This window comes from Scleropages formosus, chromosome 3, assembly GCF_900964775.1.
Source record: "Scleropages formosus chromosome 3, fSclFor1.1, whole genome shotgun sequence".
NCBI lineage: Eukaryota > Metazoa > Chordata > Actinopteri > Osteoglossiformes > Osteoglossidae > Scleropages > Scleropages formosus.
The window spans coordinates 15,298,506-15,325,148 of record NC_041808.1 but is presented as its reverse complement, the minus strand read 5'-3'; positions in this window follow the sequence as shown (position 1 = coordinate 15,325,148).

The window sequence follows — 26,643 nt, the reverse complement described above, 5'->3', positions numbered from 1 at the left end:
AAGCTCGCTCATATTCTCTCAATTTTCAGTCGCGATGGATCCAAGCAAGTTAATAACTGGGGAAGATTATTCTTTCCATGAAAACCTATTCAATTCTGTGCCTTCTGGCCTTATACAGTACCGGTCTATTATTTATAAAATATCTAAATGGTACAGTCAAAAAATTCTATGACTGGCTGCCATGATGCTCCTTTGCACAGCGGCCGGTGTTACTCCTTATTGACCGTAGCGAAAACAACACTTGTATGGACCTATGCACATATCCTACATGGACTGGGGGAAAAAAGTGTAGAATGCTCCTTAATTGTAATAGTTTATGGTTCCATTTATTCATTTAGCAGACGCTTTTCTCCAAGGCGACGTCTCGGAGAAAAAAATACAGCGAGTGTACATCAATAGAAGGAGAAATCTGGATGTAGTCACATGATTATACAAAATAATAGTTGGAGTAAGAATATCCTGGAACTGAGAAATTCTCAAACAATTTTTAAGAGGATTTATCACACACTTTAGGCTTGCAAGTTTTATCCTTATCAGTACTATTATTGTTAATAATAATAATAATAATAATAATAATAATATTATTAGTGTGTTGCCGACCCATCTATCCAAGGCTAATCGCAATTTCACAGATTCATGCGGCTGTATATTTTGTCTCATCCAATCAAGGTTTAAAATGTGACTCACAAGTACAATCACAGTTCACCTCTGTAATCTTCATGTTTGATGCTCATTACTTAATCACCATTTTACTGCCACCCACTTGGTCTCTTTGACAAATAATGACCATGGATCTGGCACAGGGTCTGTTGTCCAGAGCACAAAGTTCAGAGGACAGTCTAAGTGCAGCCCTGCCTTCAAAACATCATGCCTGTCTCCTCTCCTTCGCTCCTTCCCTCCTTCGCTCCTTGACGCATCAGTCCTCTAAGCCACGTGTTGTTTGGCACTTGTGGTATCACCACAGCAGCCAGTTATCTCCCATACATGGAAGGAAGGCTGCATTTTCTCCCTCTGAGGCCATGTCCTCCAGGGACCTCAGAAAGTGGGACGCCTGCAGGAATAAAGCAAAACCGACCAGAAGCAGTTAATAAGTACGGCAGCTGGGGGAGGGGAGCAAATTTGCAACATGTGCGGGATGAATCTTCCATATTGTTCATAACTCAAACCATCTGGGTGCTCTTGGCCTGTTCATCTAAATAAACATTCTTGGAATGGCTGCAGGCACTTCTGAGCTGTTAGTCATTTAAACAGTGCACTGCTCTCTTTTTCCCCCGCTGGTTTAATAAAGTTATACATGCACCGTACATGACCAAGTGCTGGATAGTTACTTTGATGAAAGTTCACACCTTCACTTCTGCTCTTAAACCCTTGTGAATCACTGTTTCTTTTAAGGAAAAAAAAAAAAAACGTTTTAGTAAGCGTGGGCAGAGGAAACAGGGTTGCATGTGTGTGTCGGGACATGAAAGCTGCCATTAGAATAATAATGAGGACATCTTCTGTTTTTTCGAGGGTTGAAAGATCCTGAATGTGATGTTGACTCGATGCTCTGCCGTGCCTGTGGAATCCTCAGATGAACCAAACACGGTTTTCTTTAAAAGCAGCACAGGCCTTTGTACTGTCACTTGTCATTAAAATATTGTGGACACATTTCACAGTGCATACAAGCATCCTTTCTTTCCATGGAGATGTGCTGTTTTTATAGGCTGAGTATTTTTGGATGTCAGCGCCGTTACCCACTGAGCGACACAATGATCAGATGCTGGAGACTGCAGGATAAAACTGAAAGTCATTAACGTTAATAGATATTACACGTGTTGTTTTTGTTCTTGGATTAAATATTGTTCAGCTGATGCTTGATCATCTGGATGGGACTGTGAGAAATAGCCTTTCGCTGAAGATGACGCAGCTTGGAGGAAAACAATAGCAGTTCTGTCTTTTCGAAAAGCCAATAGAAATTGCCTGAAAATAATGCATGAGAAAAACCACAATGACCTATTATTAATCTATTACATTTCTAAGAGGCCAAGTGTCCATGGTATCCTTTGAATTTAGGGAAAATGTGTTCGGGCCTCTGTGAAACAAATTTTCTCCTTCCCGTTCAGCCGTAGAAGACCCTGAAAGAAATACACTCAGACACACAAAGACTTTTCACGACAACGTCGGCCGATGGTAGAGCCCAGGAAATTGGCCGTCCCTCCGATCGGTCTTGATTACCTGCTTTTTATTTGCCGAGGTCATACATAATTAATTTCGGGACGTAACAATTAGGCGTATTAGTAACATTCCGCTTCTTGGTTCTCTGCACTTTATCGGATTTCTGCTCTTTCCGTGGAAGCAGAAGCAGCTAAAACCCCACCTCTTGTTGACCTACTAACCTCATTTCATATCATATCTTACACATACAGGCACCACCTTGCCCTGCAAGTGTTTGGTCACTTCTGGGTGTCACAACAAGCTTGTTTGTTAGCACTTGTCCTACTTAGTTGAGTCACAACGCATTCTGAACACACATTTTAATTTTTAAACGTAAATAATCGAAGCGTACGTTTAGGTTATGTTTAGATCAAATTTAACACCACACCTTTCAGGTGCTGTACAAAGTGTGTGTAGTTTGCTCTGGAGGAATGTCAAGTCTGCAATGAAAGGGAGCCACGTCTAGTGACATCTTAATTTCAATTAAGAAAAAAAATGTGCATGAAACCCCAGACATACTTTTCCTTAACATTGACTATTACTTTTGATTTAAAATGGCTTTAAGCTTATTTGCTATAAAACTGTCAGGGAATAAATAGAGTCTCAAAGTACTCAGTTTAAAAGGTGTTTCATTGCGAGCTTAACAGAAATAAATAGTAAAAGAAAAAGCCCCCAAATTCAATAGCTGGACTTAAATTGTGCAAGTAGTCCCTAGACATTCTGCATCAACTTTACTGTTAAAATAAAGCCTCCTAAAAAGCATTAAATTAAGTATAAGTGTCAAGTGGTGAATTGTTCGAAGGTGTAGGCTGTACTCCTTCATATCTACTGTACATACAGGAGTACACATGTTGTAGCTGCAGTTCTAATGTATGCATTCAAATAAGTTTATATGTAATGTACGAGTTTGGCTTTGAGTTTAATGCAGCCATTTGCTACCACGGACTGAGGCAGGCTGTTCATTTGAACTTTAGTATTACCACGGTGTACTGTGGAACGGGCAGTGCCAAGAAAAACAGGAGATGCATGCAGCCTTTTGAACAGGATACCCCACATCCTGCCTTTTTACCCAGCTCGCAGCACAGTGTGTTTACCAATGGCCAGCCTCCAAAACCCCTGGCCCCATGCTGCGCTATCTATCGATGGACCCATCCGTCCTCTCTGTGGCATTTCTGGGCCAGCCAGGCTGAGGATGTTGACTCTGTCCCCCTGGCCCACAGGTGTCATAATGGCTTTTGCACAGCTAATTTACTGAGAGGTGGACAAGACTGTGAATAATTCCTTTATGTGGCCAGTCGTGTGTTTTTGAGAACAGGGGGAAAACTACAGCGGTCCTGCTGGTCTCTTATGTAAGAACCACTATTTGCAGTTAGTGGTCGGATCAAAAGGACCATGCCCAGAGAGCATAGTACAAGGCAACCAGGCACTTTTCTGATTTAGCATGCAGCTCCAGATTCTAGGACGTGCAGCTCCAGAAATGTTGGCAGGATCCTGAGGGCCATCTGTTTTTTTTTGGTTAAGTTTGGAATTCACAGCCTATGTACTAAGGAATAAAGAGTTCAGAGCTGCAGAAAACATCTAACAGGCTTAAACTGCGCCATTGGTCATGGTGCTGAAAGTGCAATGGGTATGAAAGGTGATGTGTTTCAAATGACATTCCTTTAGTTCTCCCAACAACAGTTGCAGTCTTTTGTAATTGTTGACAAAATCGTCCTTTTAGGGGTATCACAATGAGTTACTTATCATTGTACGTTATGTCATTCAATTTAAAGATGTATATTGTACTTTATTGAAATGGTGGGATCAACACTATGAAGCACAGCAAGCAACGCAATAAGAAATTTGACAAGCCCAGAAGCTTCTGCCTTGCACCATGAGCCTGCTCATTTATCCAGATCTTGATGTTTAAAGTCCTCTAACCCCCAAAGATAACTTACAGTAGGCCGACGGTGCAGCCACTGGTCAACCAGAAGTTCCAAGGTCACTATTACAAGAGCAACCCAAAGACAGGTCTGTTGGTCTACTGCTGGAAACGACAACTATTTTCATTGGAACCACTCTAAAATCTTGCAACTTCTCTAACCATCAGCTTAAGTTTTCTGTGGAAATGCTGGCTCCCTGAGGTCTGTCGCCAGAAAGCATGCACAAGTGGGCATCATTTCAAACAGGGTTCCTCAATTTCTCATCCTACATCCTCCAGTATAAGATATAATGCAATTTTCATCGTCGCCCCAAACTTGAGACCTTGCTGGCACCTTCCTCAACACACGCAGCGTGCATTTCAGAAGGTTCATGCAGATCCTACGTGCTCAGGAGCTGTGCTTTTCCTCCATCTGTCGTCGTCTAGATGAAAACTCATGGGTCAAACTTAGAAAAACAGAAAACTTCCAAAAGGTGTTTAACCTTAGCTAAGGGCAGCCTTGCACCAAGGACCACACAGTTTGTGTCAGACCACCGTCCATATGTGGTGTGCCTGGGGACGACCCATAGCTCCAGCAGCAAGGAGGCCACGTCTCATGGAGGCAAAGGTGAGGTCAAAACAAAATGGTTTGAACCAAGAGATTGCAACACAAACCAGAGGTCTGACAATTCTGCAGTTACTACCATATGGTGTGAAATCCTACCGATGCTACAGCTGGTCTCTATAGTCTCTACAGTTAGACACAGCTGGCTTCTGGTTCCCTAACTGGAACTGAGTCAGCAAATTCTGGCTGGTGTTAATAAATAAAATATCATGTTCATATTCATCAGTGATTTATCTGCTGGAAGAATCTGATTGTGACGATAGGCTTTAATGGTCTTGATTGCACTTTGTTATAATATAAGGGTCAGGCTACCTGAATCGAAGATGGCTAAAGGCACTGTTGTATTAAATATAGGTCCATATATTGTGCGTTTTTCAAATTTCATCAGCTTTCACACTTGATGAAAATTAAGGTGATAAGTGGTGAGCACTGATGATGCAGCATAAAGTGACTGTGATTTTGTCAAAACAAGACACCTCTATATAAAACATTGCTCCCATTGTTTAGTAATAAGTTATTTTTGCAGTGGTCAAAGGTTGCTGTATTTTGCCTTCAAAAACAAGAGTACACTTAATTTAAGTAAAAACAATAAGGAAGCCTTGGAACATTCAAGGAAAAATATCAACATTATCTTTGTAATTGTTTGACATGGTACATTTTTTTAAACTTTTTTCTTTCCTTTTCTATATTTAACATAATAGTAAAAGCAGTAGAGTATTTCAGAATATTTTTTGGTTAAGCTGATTCACAAAATGTATCTCATTTTTAACTTAACCCTTAGCACAGATGCCTTTTTCCACAGATTTTTCCATTTATTACGTCTTCCTCTGTTTTTGTTGTCAGTGACCTCACCCACTTATCTCACACCAACAATGGTGGGATTATTTAGTTTTGTTCAAATCCAGCCTTTCAATTGCGTAATTTTTTATCTCTTAAGATATCACTGGCACTTTCTCTTGGAAAGTAAAGATAGGTGATAAATGTTTCTGTTTGCTAGTTTAAAGCCCATAAGGTATCCTCATGCAGTTTATCCATTTTGTTTAAGGTATCTAACTGGAAGCCTGCTTACCCCAGCAGGTTCATTACTTCTTCAAAAAATGTGTAATTAAAAAGAGATCAGAAATTGTCATGCCGTCTAGTAATCGATCTGGGTTGTCCAGCTCTGCTTTAGGCACTCTGGATGCTCATCCTGGACTGAATGTTCTAGGCACACAGCTCTTGAGTTCAAAAGTATTGGCTGACAGGCATAAGACTTTGTATTTCTTTAGCATGACAATATTATGATGTCATGATGGATGTTATGATGCATCATGCAAATGAGGAGCAAAGAAGATACTTAAATCACAAAAGCTTTTCGGTCATCCATTCCCTGTCAGTAAACACTCATGCAATTTGCAGTCTGTGTGGTTCAAGTCTATCACAGGAGCATAAGGGGCAAGGCTTGTAAGTGTATCACACACAAAACCTTCGAATCGGTCAATCAAAATGTCGTCTTTTGGCTTAAGATGCCTCCTCGTTTCGCTTTTTCAGAATCCGGAATAAATGGAATCCTGTTTTCTTAATGATATTCCATTTACTGGTCACGAATGTTATTAAGGAATATACAGTATGTCATTTAACATGGTAGTATACTCCTCCAAAAAATGTAGATTATATTGCAGTGTGGAAAATTATAAATCAATATTTTTAGTCTTACTTCCAAATTACATTGAGGAATGTATTTTATGTCAAAATTAAAATTTAAATATCAATGTCGGGTTAGCTTTGTCATGTTGTTCACCATGCGTTCTGTCTGCAAAACTCTAAAATGGGGAAATAGTCTCGGCACATTTACACCCACTCACGGTAGACATTTCTCTCTAAAGTGGTGGACAGTTTATTTACCATTTAATTTCAGAAGCGCGTCAAGATATTTCCATATTAAAAAAGGCTCCTGTTCACCATTTCATTTACTCACCTTCACATTTTACACACACATTTTCAGAACCGCTTGCCCCATACAGGGTCATGGGGAACCGGAGCCTACCCGGCAACACAGGGCGTAAGGCCAGAGGGGGAGGGGATGCACCCAGGACGGGACGCCAGTCCACCGCAAGGCACCCCAAGCGGGACTCGAACCCCAGACCCACGGGAGAGCAGGACCCGGTCCAACCCACTGCGCCGCCGCGCCACCGCGCCACCGCACCCCCCGGTCCTTCACATTTTAACTCAGCCAAAATCCAAATCACATTGCAAAGCACAATAAGATTTTTTTTTTCCCCCCAAATCTGCATTTTCATTTTCACAGTGAGCAGATGACACCTGTGTGTCATTGACTGTGGGCGGGAGGTTTGCAGAGAGAGATGCCACACTGGCAGAACACCTTGCTGTGGTGGTGTATGGACCCCCAAAAGTGTGTGTATGGGGAGGGGTGGTCAAGTTACTGCACACCTGGGCTAAAGAGGAACACCTGTGGGTAGGTTTTGACAGGCTGGATCTGTGGGGGCCACTCTTAGAGGTACAATGAACACCATGGTCCAGACACCTCTTCTGCCTCCTTGCAGCTCCACACTGCTCAGAGTTATGGGGTGCCTGAAATATTAAAATATGGCAAAAATCCTGTACGGTGGAGCATTTCTGATGTCTGCCTTGGAATTATTTTCTGTACTGCAGCGTATTCTGCGTGCCTGAACCATCCTTTGGAATTTCTCATTCTTCCACTCTTTCTTCTGTCGAATCATTCATTTTCCAGCTAAGCACTGATCTATGTAAAATCAAGGCAGGCAAGTGTATTACAGTACCGATGTTGGTAAGAAAAAAAGATGAGAAACTGGCAAATACTTTAGTTTACAGAACTAATAAATGTTTTTAGCTGAGAGAAATGATCTCATCTTGAACACACCCAGAACAAGTGACCCCTTTAACTTGGGGAAGTAAGTTACATTCCATTGCACACAGTCACGTTTGTATGGGTGATATCATTTTTCGTTCTTGGCTAACCTAGGCATCTTCTCACATATATGGCAAGCGCTACTGGTCGATCTTAGGTCAGCAATGGGAAGGAAAAAAGGCGAAAAAGGCTGACCTGTGCAGGAACATATTGTATTATGGGGCAGTGAGGTACAGTACGCAATTCTGACACGCCGTGTTTTCCTCTTTCTTTTAAATAGTTTGTTTTGTTTTTCTAAATGCAGAGAACTGCATGACAGCCGTTCTCGGCGGGGAGATGACCCCAGCATGCTCCCAGGGCTAGGGCAGCCCCATAAATGAGTGACAGGGGTGCTGCTATATATCAGTTCTGCTTGACTTAAAGGGCCTCACGTTTGCGTCGCTGTGCACTCTGCTTACCCCTGAGCCAGGGGGTGGGGTGGGGTGGGGTGGGGTGGGGTGAAGGGTGAGGTGGTGGGTGGACTACCCACCGACAGGGTGGCGGTTTGGGGGACGAGGCAGGGACCCGTGTTGCTGTGTTCCCTGACATGCCAGCAAGCTGAGGTAAACCCCAGTTCATTCACAGGGAAAACACAGACTGCCTCCAGTGGGAAAATGAAAAGAGGAAATGGGGACTTTGTGCATTGATGCATCCACACAAAATGCTGACTGTTGGGTTCCTGTATGTCACATATTTTGCCTGTCATTTTTTTTTCTCCCTGGGAAAGACTTACAGCAGTCTGGGTGAGGGGTTCACAGCTGGGTTAGCTCTCCCAGACTCAGAAGCTGAGAAGTGTTTACATATTTCTGTCCGTGGCTTTGAAAAGTGCTTCACTAGTGGGTACATAGGTACGCCAAGGAGGAAATGGAAAAGAGAGGCCTTTAATCTGCTTTTGTAGGAACTCCTGTAATCGTGTTCATTGGAAGAAAATGTTGGACGCTACTGTACAAATTGCTCATGCGATTCTCCTCATTACTTTATGTGTTGATCTGGCAATGCTTTTTAATCATGGAAAACGACGTTGCACTTCTGCTGGTGCAGCAAAATCAAATATGAGGTGTTTCTGATGTATGAAGATATAATTCATAACAGCACTGAAATTTATGAGGCTCCTTTTAACAGAAATCCCGTTGGGAATGCTCTTATCAAGCGCTCATGTACCTCATTCCAAATGTGGTGCTTGTAAAAGAGTACCGCTCCAGCGGATTGTTAGAAACCATCTCTGTGTTGATCGAAAATCTCTTTGAGATGTCACCTTTATATGTATATATGACTTTTAAAAGCCTTGGAATAGTGGCTATGAAGAAAATTGAATTGAAGACTTTATTGTCATTGTACCGCTGTGCAATACAACAAAATTATAGTGGCATTCCCTGAGTTCTTTAGACAATATAAAACATAAACACTTAAATATAAAAAGAGAAAATTAAACAGATAATAGGGGGGTGCGGTGGCGCAGTGGGTTGGACCACAGTCCTGCTTTCCGGTGGGTCTGGGGTTCGAGTCCCGCTTGGGGTGCCTTGCGACGGACTGGCGTCCCGTCCTGGGTGTGTCCCCTCCCCCTCCGGCCTTGCGCCCTGTGTTACCGGGTAGGCTCCAGTTCCCCGCGACCCTGTATGGGACAAGCGGTTCTGAAAATGTGTGTGTGTGTAAACAGATAATTTAAAGAGATAATAGAGTAAAAAGATATCTAGATAGATAGATAGTATAATACAATGAAAATCAGGTAGTGTTCAACTGTTTCACAGCTCTAGGGAAGAAGCTGGTTTTCATCCTTGTGGTGTGTGTGTGAAGGACCCCCACTTACTGTGTGTGTAAATTGTCCATTCTCCAGGGAAATACATACAATTAATGTCTGCTTAAGGCAGGTAGGCCTACTATGAAACAAGTGTTCAGTACATGTAAACAATCATGTAAGGGGAACATGTCAAAGGGAAGGTCTGTTTCTGTGGCCTTGTATATTAACACTGAAGCACAGTCAAACAGTCAGTGTCATTCTACCAACTTGATCTTATCCAAATATGCCCTATACCTTATAAATATGCTGTTGCCTACAGGAACAAGAGCTGAATACCCTGCTTTAGTTCAACAGAATTTGATGTGCTAGATTATTCATAGGCTGGAAAATATTGTTTGTTTTGATGATGATGATGATGATGATGATGATGAAATTGTAAATATTTCATGGTCAGTTACATTTTGTCATCACAAAATTCAGCTAAGTGCTACTTTGTTATAATTCTGTGCAGGGTGCAGCTTCCACAGTACTCTGGTGTTTTGCTCTTATACTACACCATTATATTTCCCCTGGAAAATATTTGCAGGAAAATAAATAACCACAAACAGGTCATTTACATCATTTCCTTCATTAGGTGATATTGGATAACTTGCATAAAATCTGATGTAAACAGGTTTAAAACTTGAAAACTTTGATGCTGGGAAAAGGATCTCATAAAACGGATGTCTGAACACTGGAGCATTTTTCCGAAGTTGCGCAACCTAAAGGTCTGTTGAGTGCAATGCAAGACAAGAAACTTAATTAGGAAGTGTTGGGGAAGTGGATGTTCTCTCACAGCTCCCGGGTCTGGGTTCGATTGCACCCCAGCTCCGTGTGCGCGTCTCTGTAAGCGTGTGTGTAAAGTGAACATATTCTCCTGTGCTTGTATTGACTTTTTTTGGTTTCCTTCTATGTTCCAAAAGCTTGTGGTCTACGTGAACTGACAACACACTTGGTCTTTGTAAGTGCTAGGTCACATGTGTATGAAGGATGCATGCACTGAATTTATCACAGCGGTAGCCAACTACAGTTGGAAGTATGGAGTAATTATAGGTTAAAAGGAGATTTCACCACATATGCAGGAAATATTGCTCAGTTTTGGGAAAGGATCATTTAGAGAACAAAAAACTAAATAGCTGATAAAATTAAGCGCTTCAATGAATTCTGTTAATATTCTTTATTATAAGTTATTATCAATCATTTCAAGGGATAATACAGAAAGCCTCGAGCAATCGGCTGAAACTTTATTGGATCTAAGGATAGGTTCGGTGCAGAATTTCACTGAGTATTGAAAGAAAACTCTATGCACCATTTAGTTACTTACATTCTACTTGTTATTCCCATATTGCTTAGACAATAAAAGAAGGCAATGCCTATACTGTACAATTAGCAGAGAAACAAGAGCTGATAGATATGGCCTTGTAACTTCCGACCTGAGGCAGGAAGCGACCAGCTGATGTCGAGATGAAGTTCAGTGGCAGAGCAGTAAGACTTCAGCGGCCACAGAGAACAGAGTAAAGACATTCAGCCATCCTGAGGACAAATTATGGTCCTTTTTATTGGTCAAACCAGTTGCAGCACAACTGATCGTAGGTAATAATACATACATACGTAGACAGAAGTCTCTTTACTCCTCATGGGTTTCCTCACACAGCATGTGAAAGCTTAAATGGGCAAAATACATTTACATTCTGACACCCCGATATATTGAGACATTCAGTGTTTTTTCTTTTTTTTTTCCCTACGGATTAGAATGGATTACCAGCCCACCGAAGGTGTCTGGTTCCGCACACTGTTCAACTCGACAGGTAAACACTTCTCCATTCATCTTTTCCGATAATTAAAATCTTTATTCAATAAATAAATCCCAAAAACTGTCATGCCAATAATAAAATCTAAAATAAAACAATGAGTCAATAAGACCAAATAATATAAACACTGCATGACAGAACCTTTACAACACTAAAAAACATACCCCAAGGCTTAAAACCATAAATAATTAAAAGGAACTTACCCGGTAACTTCGCCGCTCAAGAACGGCGGTCCCCTGGCCTGTTCCCAGGGTGTTACCATGCACCTTACCTACCGTTGTTAGGTGTTTCCCTTTTCACAACACGTCTCCCCTAATAACATTCTAGTGGCATAGGTGAATGATACAGATACATATGCTAAATTAATATATAACGAGCACCCGCACAGCAAAGTAGCCTATGCTACACTAAATTAAACATAAAATAAATAACAGTAAATAAATAGATTGCAGGGGGTGCGGTGGCGCAGTGGGTTGGACCACAGTCCTGCTCTCCGGTGGGTCTGGGGTTCAAGTCCCGCTTGGGGTGCCTTGCGACGGACTGGCGTCCCGTCCTGGGTGTGTCCCCTCCCCCTTCCGGCCTTACGCCCTGTGTTACCGGGTTGGCTCCGGTTCCCCGCGACCCCGTATGGGACAAGCGGCTCTGAGGGGAAAATAAATAAATAAATAGATTAATACAAACACACCACACATAGTCATTTACAAGTGACTACTTATAAGTGCTATAAATTTTAGAATGTGCAAAATAAAATATACCACAAAGGATTAAAAAGCCTACACCTAGCATTCAGCAGTGTTACCCATTTATACATTTTATTCCCATTAACTGCTGTGGGGACCTGCCGGCTGAGCGTCTGCGGCCATATGTGCGCGAAAGCACGTAACGCTAGAGACGGTGCGGGCAGAATTGTCCTAGACCAGACGGCACATACGCTCAGACGGTCACAGTGTGGTCCTCTGTTTGTTTTCTCTCGAAACTAACAGCTGCAAATTGACCTGTCACATTTTGTCCCCTGGAGACCCTGGATTCCTACAACGCGCAGTGGCGGCTGCGTCCTAACCCGGCCCTGCCGCAAATCACGCAACCTTGGCTATTAGCCTCATTAGCGCATGCTAACCGCTTCACTGAGCTTCCTCCATCCTTCTAACCGCTGCTAAACTTCCCTTAGCGTTCACAGATTTATCACCGCACATTAATATACACATTCACCTGTTTGTGTAACTCCACCTAAAATCAGTCATTAATCTGGAGCACTTTGCAGTTGTTCTTCATGAGCTCTTTGTATTTATTTGCTGTTCCTCAGAACAGACTTACAGAGGTGTGGTGGGAGAGCCATTGACCGAACTAAGATGTCCATTCGTAACTAGATGTCGGAATAAAAGCATAGGATAAAAAAGAAATAACAGCAGAGCTGTAGAAGGAGGGAAGCCCTGTGGGTAACAATGGTGTCTCAACTCCCGAGCTTTGGGATTGGAGGTGTATTCAGACCACGCTCGGTTTGTGCGGAGCTTGCGTGTTCTCGATGTGTTTGTATGCTTGCTCTGGGCTTCCTCCCACAGTCTAGAGGTGTGTGTTTCAGTTGAACTGATAGCTCTAAATTGCCCTTTGTGTGTGTGTGTGTGTGTGATGTCAGCTCACCCTGCCTCATGTCCAGTTTTCACGGCTGGCTCAGGACAACGCGACCCTGACTCGGTTATTGATATGGACAAATGAATTCAGTTTTTAAATATACATATGATTATTTCATAAAAGACACTATGCCGCACGTACACTTCACCACTTGGGGGGCAGATGTGGGCAGGCCCACAAGGCCCCCATGTGGCACAAGTAGACAATCTGGGTAAAAGGCCCCAGCTTGGAGGATGTCCTGTCTGGGAAGCCTGACGTCGGTTTCTTGACCCCGTTTGCAGACAACTTCCCTTCTGCGCAGGGCTCGGCGAACACACCCTGCCATTCCCCGGTGCCAGGGAGGTGCTGTAATGGGGCGGAGGAACTTGAGCAAAGCATGGCCAATGGTGAGAGAAACACCCGCAAATTTCCCCACACAAGAATGGTCATTTTCTTCCTCAGTATGTGGCTCACACATCACATCTTCCATATTACTTCTCGAGCAATACTCAGTCATTTAGTCTGAAAGGATATTGTTAATATCCGCTTTTGTACAATGGGAGCCGTGTCCCTGAATGATACAATAAAGTTTATACAGGATTGGCTGTACTATAATTTACACACACACACACACACACACACACACACACACACACACACACACACACACACACCATCTTAACCGCTTGTCCCATACAGGGTCGTGGGGAGCCAGAGCCTAACCCGGCAACTTAGGGCGCAAGGCTGGAGGGGGAAGGGACACACACAGGACGGGATGCCAGTCCGTCGCAAGGCACCCCAAGCGGGACTTGAACCCCAGACCCACCGGAGAGCAGGACCCGGTCCGACCCGGTCCGACCCACTGCACCACCACACCCCCCCACTATGATTTACAGAGCTGTTAAAAAGTATTTGTCCAATTTTATTCATTTTTGCAGCTTTTTGACATTAATTTTGAGAAAATTTTTGTCAGTTCTAATAGCATATGATGGATGGATTATGCAAGGGGAAAAGTCATATCAGAATTGCTTTTATGTCATTTCGATGGTATGAAAAACAATGGAGTGCAGTCATAAGTGTGGAAAAAGTAATTTTCCCTTCATGCACAGTAACTGGTTGCGCTACATTAATTGGCCTCACGTTGCAGTGGAGGAATTTTAGCCCGTGACAAGCAAAACTCCTTTAGTTCAGCAACATCTGTACGTTGTCGTGCTTGTGCTGGTTAAGGTTAGAGGGCAGTTACTTTTTCACACCCATAGCTGCACATTTCATTAGTTTCCACACCAAAGAAGTCGCATGAAAATAATACTGGGGTCATTTTTTTCCGCTCTCAGACTGTCCTCTTATTTACATTTACATTTATTCATTTAACAGACGCTTTTGACCAAAGCGATGTACATCTCAGCAAAAGTACAATTTATGCATTACATTAAGAGAAAGAGACACAGCTGCAGAAATGTGACTCAAGTAAACCCAGTTTGTTGCCTACCGCTTGCTGCACCGAGGTTCATCATTCAAGTAGGTGCATAAGAGAAAGGATAGACCAATCCTGATACCCTCCTACCTTTTTTTTTTTTTTTTTTAATATTATAAGATACACAAACAAGAAAATACAATGCCGGAGTAGTGACTGAATAAAGGCTATATCTAGGGATGCTCGTGAAGTTACGGTGCATGAACAATTAAACCGTAAATGAGCTGGAGAGATCTTGGGCAAAATGAGTCCCGAAAAGCTGTTTTCAGACCCTATACTATTATACTACTATTTATCATATATTACTAGAAGTCACAAAGTCCGATCAGATTTAATATCAAGAAGCTCCAGAAATGGAGAAAATTGAAAAAGGGGGCAAATATTTTATATTATACTATCGGGAGGTAGTCAAGCAGAGCAGCAGGTTATGAATTTGTGAATGCAGAACAAAGTCATTTTAGGCCATGTGTTTTGGCGGTCACAAAACTTTTGTTTTACAGTTATACCTGTTAAAGTCTTTTAAGCAACCCTAAGATGCCCAGAGCTAACAAACTCAAATCCTTACAGCTTGCAAATAGAAATGACAGCATTTTAAATCCTTCTTTTGGGCCCAAACATGTACTTACTAATGGGGGGGAAAAAAAAAAAATTATTTGTATTTATTATTATTAGTATTTTATTGGTGTTTCTTGTTAGTATTAGGATTTTTATTATTGTGGTGCCAATCTCTCTAGTTTTATCCCTGTAAGAGAAATCGGTGATTGGTCACTGCCTTTGTGCCGCACAGGAGGCCTCTGTCTTTTAAGGTCTGAAGTCTTTACCAGTGTCATGAAACTTGGCTCAAAAAAGATCTATTTCAAAATAAGATTTTGCAAATTGTGCTGATTCGTATCATTTCACATCACTTAAAAAAAATTATGATTTCTTCACTTATTCACCTTAAAGTGGCAGAGTCCTGTTTTACATGACATTTCCATAAATTACTCATAAAGGCAGCAATACATTTAAACAATGGATGTTTTTGTTTTGTCTCCATGCTTGTTGTTCTGCCATGCTTAACTGAATCGTTTATTTGAGATTTTTGACAGTGTGTTTAACTGTCCTGTAACATTTTCAGGGACTGAGCACATATTGAAATACTTTCCAATTGTCTCCTCCTCCGACCAAGAGTGTTGCAGGGAGCAACAAGTTGGATGCTTTGCGGATGTGCAGAGGATGCTTCCGATTTATTATCAAAGAATGACAGATACAAAGGTCATTTCACACTTATTACGTTCTCTCGAGCAGGATTGTGTGTAAGTACCGAGAAATTTGCCTGCTGGCTTTCAGTTACATAAAGAAAACATCTGCTTCCATCAGGTCCCAGCGAGAGGAAGCTGTTCATTAAATAAGTATTATCTTTACTGTGTAACGTTAAAACGTCTTGCTAACATAACATTGTGTTTATTGAAACGGATTTCCCATGAGATGGCAGATTGTCCTGGGGGGGTGGTAAGATCACAGGGTCACCCAATACTGCAGCAACTTTCGAGTCAGATGGAGATTCATAAACAACAACAGGAATATGAGGGATTTTGGAACAGGATCTGTCTTATAAATGATATCGTAAAGGAAAACACCCACCCCTGTGGCCCCTTAATTTACATCCCATGTTCCTGTTTCTCCGGCTAATTTTAAAACAGCATCACTAAGAGATGTTCTACTACTGGGCAAACTCTTAAACAAAAAGCCAATTTTAGATAGTTCCTCCTGAGCTACAAAACAATAAGAGGAAACAACTTGGCGTCACAAAGAATGAAATGGCACGGACACACCCTTTTGTGGGACTTGCGTTGAAAACTCTTGTGCCTTCGTTGGCTTTTTAGGGTCCTTCTCATAACTGCAGGCAAGGCATCGCTTCCGTTTGGTTGTTCTGAAATACACTTGAATACATAAAGGAAAGTGTAGAACAAAGTGAGGTATGAACCTGCTGCACCTTTCGTCACAGGTGGTTTATATTAATCAAAAATGTGGTATCTAACTTAAAACAGTGCATCCATCTAAAAAGCAAAGTAGAACTGTCCATTTTGGAAACCTGCTGGGAAAATGCATTGAAAATTGAAATAACTGGTAATAAATGTATGAATATTTCATGTGATGCTATTTGACCTTTATAGATGTCTGTACAGAAGGACCATATTCCATCACCTTTCCATTTAATGAATTCTTTAAATGCAGTAAATCATACGGCCTGTATTATTAAAACCATTGTTATTTCATGTGTTAGTTGAATTAAGCTCAGATAATATCTGTAAGAACATGTTTAAATCTACAGTTTTGGCCTTCAGCCTGCTTGGAGGGCTTAGATCACATGCAGGGTATTTGGCCCCCACTGGCACTTGAAATGATTCAAGAAGGGAGGTGATGGGGTGGTGGTGGGACACTGTGCAAAGCATTTGCAGGATTGTTTAAGTCCGTGGGTGTTCAAATGCTTTAGTGTAATTGACAGCACATTGCTGAGGCTCGGCGTGATGTGATACTTCTCCCATTACTCTTTGTTGTAACCAGTCCCATTTATTGTTGAGACTTACATATATTTCGGTGGCACGGTGGCACAGCGAGTAGCGCTGCTGTCTTATAGCGCCTGGGTGGTGCGAGAGAATAGGGGTTTGATCCCCGCTCAGTCTGTGTGGAGTTTGCATGTCTGCATGGGTTTCCTCCTGGTGCTCTGGTTTCCTCCCACACTCCAAAGATATGCTGCTCAGGTTCACCCACAATGTGTGAGTGACAGAGAGACAGTGTGTTTCACTGACATATGGATGAGTGACCCACTGTAAATAGTGTATCTAGCAGTGTAAGTCACCTTGGTGAACAAGGCTAGTAACACTACATAGTGTCCATTGTAAGTCGACTTGGAGAAAAGTGTCTGCTAAGTGAGTAAATGTAATGCAAAGTTTCTCTTCATGAAGATCCTATAAGGGATAGGAAAGGGTTTTTACAATTTTTCCATTGCTACAGGTTTAATGACCATTTCAAATTTTTTTTTTTGGAGGGGGGGGGGGTTTCTAAGAGTACATATGAATTTTACGGTAAGAATACAGAACATTACAAATGGGTACATCAAGCATATTAAGGGCAGACATGGCTCTGACCAGTGGAGAGGACCATTAATTGGCAATGGCCCAGTGGATGGGCAGGGAGGAGCTCAGGTTCCTGGGGTGGGGGGCTCAAAAGGGTTGCTCCAGGCCATGCTTCACTTCCCAGTGGAAATGGTGGTGCTGGGAACCTGTTTACCACAGGCCCCTGGCTCCCTGGAGGGTGTGGCAGCTGCGTTTATGACAGGATTTCCAGTCTGCTTCTAAAGATACCTCGCCTGGCGTGCAATCGCAGATGCATATCATCTGTTTGTTTATTACACTTTGTCCGGGACAATATTTGGAAAACCGTCAAGTTAATAGGATATTTCCATTTATCGTGGAGGAGTACTAAAATCCACTGTCAGAAAAAATAAACAGTTTTTTTGCTGTCTACTTTCACAAAGACAGTACTTTCTATCGTTGTTTAATGGTCTGTGTATCTGTTTGGCCTGGAGATCTTCCACATGTGTATTTTAGAATATAATTATGCAGGTCTTATTAGATGTGCTAAACATAAAAATGAACATTTTAAACGTTCAAAAAAGTGGATGAGAGAACATAGTCATTCAGCTACTCTGCAATTTTAGACTTGTTTCTTCTATGACATTTCGTGTTCTGCATCCAAAGCAGATGCAGATTCAGATTACATCATGCATGGACATTGCTTCAGGTGTCAGCATCTTTCGTTTTGAACACCTATAATCTTAATGCAGATATTAATGTTTGTATGCGGTTTTTAAGCCCCTTTAAATTAACGTTAGAGATGTCATGTCTATCATGTCCTCTTTTTAAAAAACGTAGGTGAGTGTAGGGATATGCAGAAAAAAAGAAAATTGTGGTTATACGCCCACTCAGTACATGATACAACAAGTGATTTATCAGTTGCAAGGCCTCGCATTCAATACCGGCATCCAGCTCTACGATTCGGCATGGGTTACTTTTCTAATTGCATTTAGATCGGGCTCTCTGTTTATGTAATTTTTATGGCTTCCTTAATCCATGAATGGAAAGCAGAGCTCATAAAAATATGATCCCGTCTGTACTAAATCCTTTTTATAGTCTCTGCATCATGACTTTATTGGCTCTTGGACAGCCATTAACCACATGTCCACCCCTAGGGCTTCATTAATTGCTCTGAAAATATTTGCTGGCGTAGGTTCAGTTTTACAGCCTGTATGGTCAATCTCCCTTTTCAATACGACATGAAGTTACCTCTTAATTTTTAGAGCCCATTCATTCTAGGGACATGTTTTTGCCATCTGTGAGGAAATTAATTTTATTTTTTCCCCAACGATGATGTATTTCGCTAACAAAGTTTTAGTGAGTCGAAGTAAGTTTGCTCGGTATCGCATAAAGATGGCACGAGAGGGTCACGGTGAGGGTCGGGTGAGAAAATGAAACCTGAGGACTTTAGTGACGCCCGGCCCTGTGGAACTCTGAGGCTCTCTCCACTGGACTTAAGAGATTTTAGGGCTCCCAATAAGTAGAAAAGTGGTTACAGGCATCACCTTGCAACTGAAAAACCTGTAATCAAATCCCACTCCTTTAGTACCCTTGATCAAAGTACTTACCCTGAAGTTCTCCAGTAAAAATTACCATGCTGAAAAAAATGGGTCAATAGTTACAAGTAGCTTGCTGTACAAGTTTAACATTCTATTTGGTTATGTCAGCTAAATCCCATAAACCACTACAAGGCCTGTGTGTCAGTAGCATCAGAGAGAGCTCAAAATTTCATGAGGCATTTTCATGGATTGCAGTCAGAAGACAGGTGGGATATGTCTGTTGCAAATCAGAGATTTTTAAAAAAATGTTTCTCTCCAGTTGTGTAAAATTGGTGTAGTTCAATAAAGCAATAAATAAGAAATGTAGTATAGATGCCTTATAAAAAGAGTGCTTTCATCCCAGATATTTTAACTTCCCGTTCTCCTAATACTCTAAGTTGTATTTCATGTTTTAGATTTGAAGAAACGCATGAATAAAGGGTAGTGTTTGCAGTATTGTCTGAAAAACAACTGTTAAATTTAAGGATGTTTAAGATGTAAAATTTTACAGATATTTTAAGCTTGTTTTGCAGAGGAAAAAAAAAAATTAAATGCAGTCTGAACCAAGATATTGTTATTCTTTTTTTACAAAATATTGATCTAGTTTATATAGCTGTCCTGTAGTCACATCACATTGTTTGCCATGTTAAGACACTTTATCCTTAGACTGCCATTGTAAAAAGTACATTTACTCGGTTTTCAATAGTATTCTGAAATAATGGAAAGTATTTTTTACGCAGAAACCTTATGGATATACTTTTAAAAAATTAATAAAAATGTTTTAGCATTTATTCTATAATTTTTTTTTTTGACATTCTTGAGGGGTAAGGTCACTAAGATCTTTGCTTTAGCTGCAGTCCCCACTTATATTATATTCAACCGTACTATTAATGGCACCATGTTAACCTTGTGACATCAACATTTTGCTTATGTGTGCAGGTAGAGCAATTCTTCAGGTGAGCTGGTTATTTCTCATGTTCCTATATATTGTTTCCTCATTCAGGGCAAAATTAAAAACATGTGCATGCCCCACAAGAGTCATTCTGCTTGGATGTAAGTGATTTGTGCAACTGGCAAAACACAGTAACTTGGGGTACCGTGAACCAGGCCAAGGGGCTGCTGCTGGGAAGGGGTCCTGCCCAGGGAGAGCCCCATGGGGTAATTGTACTGTAGCCAGGGGAATATGCATCTGGTGTTACTTTAGGTCAGCAGCGTTTATCACTACAGCTTTGTCTGTGAACCCTGGGCCCCAGCTATCAATCGACTGCAAGGCCCCTGGTCCAGTGCTCCCTGAGTGCGTCACTCCAAGCCCCCCGACTTCCCGCTGTTATCTCTGATTTATGGCTTCGTGTTGCCTGGAGTCCAGTGTGTTTATAATAGGTAACTCTCTCATCCCAGTTCCCGTTTCTGGCATGAGGTCTTCAGTTGCTAAGTTGACAGCGGTTTAAGTGAGGCACCCGTACGCCAAGACACTCAACACTCAGAACCGCGGGGTTCTCATGTGTTACAGAACGTTCGTTCACAAACATGACACAAAGTAAAATGTCCTGTTCTCTAGTTCCTTGCAAATTCTGTTGATGTGCTTCGCTTGTAACCTGGTGACGTTCACCTACGATCTCTTATGCCAGTGACAAAAAAGGTTAACTATCGTCGGGTTAAATTCTGTCTTCCGCAACAATGGCTGCAATCTGTGATCTTGTACTATATATTATGCGTGACTAAATAGCCAGACAAAGAGTGGAGAATGCTGAATAGAGCTTAATTGTTTCTCATTGCAACAATAAAATTTGATCTATAAATGAAACAAGCAACGTGCATATTATTTGGTACGTGTTCCTCAAAGATTATGACGTTTAAAGCCCGATGTACGGCATTACATTTACATTTATTCATTTCGCTGACGCTTTTCTCCAAAGCAGCTTACAATGTTAAGGTACTTATTTTAAGGTACAATTATTTTAACCACTAATCCAGTTGCGTAATGTTACTGGGGCAATTTAGAGTTAGCACCTTGCTCGAGGGCTCTACAGGTGAATGTTGGGATCAAACCTGCGACCTTTGGGTCCGAACGGACCGGCTGTCCCAGCATGAGTCAAAAGTGTGCGTACACCTGCTAAGAGATCTTCGTAGCGGGCAAACTGGACAGGAGAGTGAAAACAGTGCGGCTCACAAGTGTGCTACATATCTAGGAAGTGTTGCAGAAAAGCTGTCAAGACATGTGGGCTCATTTCCTGATCAGACTAGATGACCAAATGCTTCCTGAACAAAAATCTGATTATTTCCAGCACATGGACTGAAACTTTTAACTGTTGCCATATTTTCTGGGTGAAAAACACACACACGTTCAAAATATGCAGCAACATCTCGCAGTTACAGAACAAATTTAACAGCCTTTTGCAGTAACCCTTTCACAAAAGAGAGTAAATGTCTGAAATGAACCCTAACCAGGCAACAGTCAGGAGCATTTTGTAGGCCGTTATTTTCCCCAAACAAGAAGAGTCTCTGTTGCTAAGAGTGAAACTTCTTCCAAGCAAAATGTCCAAAATTTGGTGGCATAATGTGCACAACATTCTTCAGTCCATCCTTGTTGCTGAGGTTTTTTTTTTGGCAATAAGCAATTCGCTAATGGCAGATTATTCTGTAGTTTAGCCAGGCAGGGAGTAATACTCTAGTTTCCTTTACGTGTATCTGTGTGTTTAGTAGATGGACAAATAAATACAAGGAATGGCTTTGGGTCCTTATGAAGTGATGCTTCCACACTAAGTGCAATGAACAAGCGCTCCTTCCAGTTACCCCATTACCACGGCTCTTCCTGTTAATGAAGGTACCGCATTTCACATTTCTGTCCGTGGTTTTCCTTCGTAAGCTGAGATGTCCTGAGTGTGTCAGTTTTCCAAAGCAGACTTTTATATGTGTGTATTTCACACTCTAAACTCTCATCAGCTTTATGAAAATGACCAAAGTCTGACAGTTGTGATACTTTACTCAGCATCTTTGCACAACTTCAGACTTTTTTTTAAGCTTCAGTGTGACCTACATGTACATTTCTGTCATTACTTCACCTAATTTGACATCAACACCTAGAATGCCTATTGCAAAGAGCATTGGGCCAACAACCATGCAACCATGATTTTAACAATGGTATACTTTAAAGAGACTATATCTGGGTTTATTCTGCAGTTGTATGGAATTACAATGACTTACACAATGATAAATTGCATTGTAAAATATTCTATTATGAAATAAAGTATTGAAATGCATGAAAATTCAGTTTTTAAGAAAGTTGGACCACAAGATCAGATCAGCTGCCTCCATAATGGAGAAACTGTTTGTCTTGTTACTGCAGTCTTGGGAGCCACTGAATGGGGCAGCATGGTGGCACAACGAGTAGCATTGTTGTCTCACAGCATCTGGGTGGTGCGAGAGGACGTGGGTTTAATCCCCTGTCAGTCTATGTGGAGTTTGCATGTTCCCCTCTGGGTGCTCTGGTTTCCTCCCACAGTCCAAAAACATGGTGTTCAGGTTCTCCCATAGTGTGAGTTCCACTGATGTATGGATGAGCGACCCAGTGTAAGTAGTGTATCTAGCAGTGTAAATCACCTTGGTGAATAAGGTGTGTGGGCTGGTAACACTACATAGAGTTCATTGGAAGTCGCTTTGGAGAAAAGTGTGTGCTAAATCAATAAGGAGGGAATATTTTCTGTGTCATGGGTGGGTCAGTAACACATCTTCATGTCTAAAGGGACTCACTTAGATCATCTGTATCCTGTCTTTTCTTCCTTAAGTGCACGGCAGATCAGCCCCTAAGATTTTTTTAATGGGAAAAAAAGAAGTTACTTGTTCAGTTCTTTTAGTGAAAAACCTAAAATCAGTGCATTTAAGTAATCTGGCCAGTGAAGGCAAGTGTGGAATGGTTCTGTGTTGGATTAAACGAGTAGCAGAGAGCTGCGGTGCTCACACAAAGGACCAAGTGCACGCTGACAGACCCCCTTTCTCTGTTGATCACTGTCCCATAATGAATGGCTAACAGGACTGGCTGCATTTTGGTAGACAACTGGCATGAAAGGAGATTCTACAAATTAAACACTGATCAGACAATGTCAGTTTTTTTCCCCCCTGTGTTTTTAACATCTGTGCATAAAATGTCATACAGACAAGGGAAAAAAATTGGAATTTCTATTTATTAGTCACTAATTATTCATTCTGAAACTAGAAAGTCTGTACACTTGAAATATACTGTATTTGCAGGTGCTTTTCTTTAGCATGAACAACTATATTTGCTTTTTTGCATCTACGCTTTACATTTTAAAGGCATGACGTGAGTTAGTGTCCCAGTGCTAAAGCTGAAAAATTTCATGACTCATGATTGTGATGACTAACAGTGAAACAGCTGTTAGAAACATCTGAACATCTGCTGGTGAAAATTCATAGTCACAGATGGCATATCCATCAGATGGAACTCAACACTCCTCCGTTTCAGAGATGGTTTTTTTCATGACTCATACTGTAAATCAATACACTGCAACTGATTGCACTTTTGCTTTTCATTTATGGGAATTTTTATTACAAGCTCCTTCATGGTGACAAGGGTCCATGATGCCTGCTCTTCACTGTCTCAGGTGTTGCTGTACACTGCTTTTAGGACATGTGTTCATTCCCTCGGCACAATTCAACCAGGACGAAGCTGAGCAAGGTGTGGGTTGTAGCCAGGTCCTCTAATGTGATTTTCCACCGGTCCCCTTCCAGCATAGCAGTCAGAAACTTAGCAGGGCCAATTCTGAAGCATTCTCGAGTGTTCCGAATCAATTTTCAGATCATCTGCAAAAAATGAGAGCGGTGCTCCAGTGGAATATGAGCCAGGCCAGCTTTTTCACCATGCGTGTTATTGCAATACTTGATTGGTCCTACATTTGCCCCGGACCAAGACATTGCTGCTATTGTTCTGCTGCTTAGTCTTTTTACAGCTTGTAAGCACTTTGTTCAGTGATACTTCAGCAAGGTCATTCCTAGGTCTTCAGACAGCAATATTGCCAAAAAGAACAGTACGTTTGCATTATTGATTTTTCCCAGTGTTTATTGTTATATTGTTTTCCTGCTAAATTTTGTGTATGACTGCATAGCTTTTATTTTTAGTTAATTGAATCCATTATTGAGGGGGTGCGGTGGCGCAGTGGGTTGGACCACGGTTCTGCTGTCCGGTGGGTCTGGGGTTCAAGTCCCACTTGGGGTGCCTTGCGACGGACTGGCGTCCCGTCCTGGGTGTGTCCCCTCCCCCTCCGGCCTTACGCCCCGTGTTGTCGGGTAGGCTCCGCTTCCCCGCGACCCCGTATGGGACAAGTGGTTCAGAAAGTGTGTGTGTGAATCCATTATTGTAACAACAGCATTGATAGTATTTATAGGTCTTATTATTCATTAGCACTGGCTTTGTGATTCACTTCCTCTTAATGCTTTCCCATCTTCCTGGCTAAGTAACATTCAGAAGCTAATGAGGCTGTGATTTATTTTACTTTGCTTGGGGAAGCAACAGCCTTTATAGACTGTTGTAAATTACAGGGATCACCCCGTAACAGTCTTGTGTCTGCTTTGTGGTGTTAGCAAAGTCACGAGAGACACGATGGTTTATGTTTTAAGCTACATGTTACTACAGGTTTTAGTGCTTTTTTGACAAGTCTATAAACAGGTTGATGGGCGGCCGCATTCTCTGGTTTTTGGTGGGGAGTTGTCTCCCACAGTGAGAGAGGCTTCATGGCCAAAGTTGTGCTGTCTGAAGCTGGAATTTTAGTTTCTGGGTAGTAGAAGTCCAGATAATAAGATGTTAGTCCCCTTTTACATTTACATTTATTCATTTAGCAGACGCTTTTGTCCAAAGCGACGTACATCTCAGCCAAAGTACAATTTATGCATTACTTTAAGAGAAAGAGACACAGCTGCAGACATGTGACTCAAGTAAACCTAGTTCGTTACTTACCGCTTGCTGCACCGAGGTTCATCATTCAAGTAAGTGCATAAAAGACAGGATAGACCAATCCTGATACCCTCCCACCATTATTTTTTTTTTTTTTTAAATATTCTAAGATACACAAATAAGCAAGTACAATGTTGTCGTGGTGGCTGAATAAAGGTTGTATCAAGAGATGCTATGAAGTTACGATGTGTGAACAATCACACCGTAAATGAGCTGGAGAGATCTTGGGCAAAATGGATCCGGAAAAGGTGAGTTTTCAGACCCTTCTTGAACATAGACAGAGTTTCCGCAGTTCTGAGTGACAGGGGAAGGTCATTCCACCATAACGGACCCAGAACCGAGAAGCTCCACGCTTTACCTTTCGTGCGTGGGACTCCCCTCGGAGAGTGAGACCAGACTTCAGGACTGATGTTTCCCGAGAAGCTCCAGATATGCTTAGCACAACTGGGGTGCGTGAAGAGTATCTAAGGAATGGAACTTACAAACAGTAGCTACAACCAGAGAAAACATGTTTTAGAAAGCTTTCATGCTGGGGACCACCAGAATCTACATTTTTATTTTGTAATGGTGCTCTCTGTGAGCACAACTGTCGAAAAAAAAGCAGAACTGCAACAAAAGACCACAGCCCATCTGTTCTTTCTACATTTGCATTGCCATTTACAATTTTCACTTTTTCCCCAGTTCATATAGTGCTGCTGCCTCACAGTGCCTGCGTGGTGTGAGACCAGATGGGTTCAATCCCTGTTCAGTCTATGTAGAGTTTGCATGTTCTCCCTGTGTCTGCGTGGGTTTCCTCTGGGTGCTCTGGTTTCCTCCCACAGTCCTAAGACATGTTGTTCAGGTTCCCCCGTAGTGTGTGAGTGACAGAGAGAGTGTGTGTTCCAGACCTGTATGGATGAATGACCCAGTGTAAGTAATGTATCTAGCAGTGTAAGTCACCTTGGTGAATAAGGTGTGTGGGTCATAACACTACATTCATTGTAGTGTTTGTTGGAAGTTGCTTTGAAGAAAAGCACTTTCTCTGCACTGGATTCCTATAGCTGCCCAAATCAAATTCAAGACCCTGGTTATTGCCTACAAATGCATCAATACAACTGCTCCCAACTATTTACAAGACTTGATCAACCGCTACACCCCAGCTAGACCCCTTCACTCGTCTACTTCTGCTCGCTTGGTGGTCCCGTGCACGGAGGTTCTCTGTTCTGGCTCCGTTTTGGAGGAATGACCTTCCCCTCTCACTCAGGACTGCAGAAACTTTGTCTACATTCAAGAAGGGTCTGAAAACTCACCTTTTCCAAACTCACTTCGCCCAAGATGGGGGCGTGGGGGCACGGTGGCGCAGTGGGTTGGCCTGGGTCCTACTCTCCGGTTGGTCTGGGGTTCGAGTCCCGCTTGGGGTGCCTTGCGATGGACTGGTGTCCCGTCCTGGGTGTTTCCCCTCCCCCTCCAGCCTTATGCCCTGTGTTGCCGGGTTAGGCTCTGGCTCCCCGCGACCCTGTATGGGACAAACGGTTCAGACTTCGTCCAAGATCTCTTAAACTCATGTGTGGTGTAAATGTTCATGCACCGTAACTTCATGATCTTCCCCAGATAGGCCTTTACACGGCCGCTACTCCAGCATTTTATGTGATTGTTTGTTTGTGTCCCTTATTCTTAAAAAAAAAAAAAAAAATTGATAGGAGGTTATTGTGATTCATCTCTCCTGCGTTTTATGCACCTAGTCAA